Genomic DNA, 1,153 nt, shown 5'->3' with positions numbered 1-1,153 from the left:
GTGGTTCAAACCCACCAGTCACTCCTCTGAAACCATATACATGGTTGTTATGAGTCAGAACTGACTCAATGGCACTTAACAACAGAGTGTCAAAAACCAACCCACTGCCACTGAGTTGGTTCACTCAGAGTGACCCTGTAAAGGGTTTCTGAGGTGGCTATAAATCTTCACAGGAGACAGCCTCACCTTTCTCCCATGGAACCACTGGTGGGTTCAAACCATCAACCTTGTGGATAGCAGTTTGGTGTTTGTCCTACATTGTCATTAGTGTATAGTAGTAGTAGTTAAGTGCCGTCCAGTCAGAGTAAGAGGCCAATAAATATTTGTTGATTAAATGACAGAATGAATGAATTCACAGATGAACTGAGTGGACTCTACATGTTAGCTATTCTGTGGTTAATGCCAGAGATACAAAGATAACTAAAACTTGATCTTCATAGAGCCTACATTCCAGCTGGAGAGACCGACATATTCATAAGGAACAGCAGTACCAGTGCAGTGAGATTACGGAAGCAAAGAGGAGAGGCACTTGATCAACCTACAGGCAACATCAAATTTCTCGATTAAAAAGAGCATACTCTGTGCATTCAAAAACCTAGTCTAACTGAAGTAATAATAAACTCTTTCAAAGTCGTATTGTTGTGGCTGGCATGTTGCTGTGATTCTGGAAGCTATGCCACTGGTATTTTAAATACCAACAGGATACACCCATGGTGGACAGGTTTCAGCTGAGCTTCCAGATTAAGATAGACTAGAAAGTAGAAGAGGCGGACAACTTCTGAATGTTTAGCCACAGAGAACCTTATGAATAGCAGTGGAACACTGTCAGACAGAATGACAATATTGAATATTGTGATATTATGAACAGCACCAAAATATTTTCAGATATAGTGCTGGAAGATGGGCCACTTAGGTTGGAAGACACCCAAAATATGACATGGGAAGAGCTGCTTCCTCAAAATAGAGTTGAATATGATGATGAAAATGGAGTAAAACCTTCAGGACCGCCATTTGCTGGTGGGACATATCTCAAAATGAGGAGAAAGAGCTATAAATATCCTTTAGTGTACAGAACATGGAATGTATAAGTATGACTCAAGAAAAATTGGAAATTGTCAAAAATGAAATAGAATGAATAAAGATTCATGTCATA

Source organism: Chrysochloris asiatica, unplaced genomic scaffold (assembly GCF_000296735.1).
Source record: "Chrysochloris asiatica unplaced genomic scaffold, ChrAsi1.0 scaffold00137, whole genome shotgun sequence".
Classification (NCBI taxonomy): Eukaryota; Metazoa; Chordata; class Mammalia; order Afrosoricida; family Chrysochloridae; genus Chrysochloris; species Chrysochloris asiatica.
The sequence above is the reverse complement of the archived record's forward strand: the minus strand, read 5'-3'. Positions refer to the sequence as shown.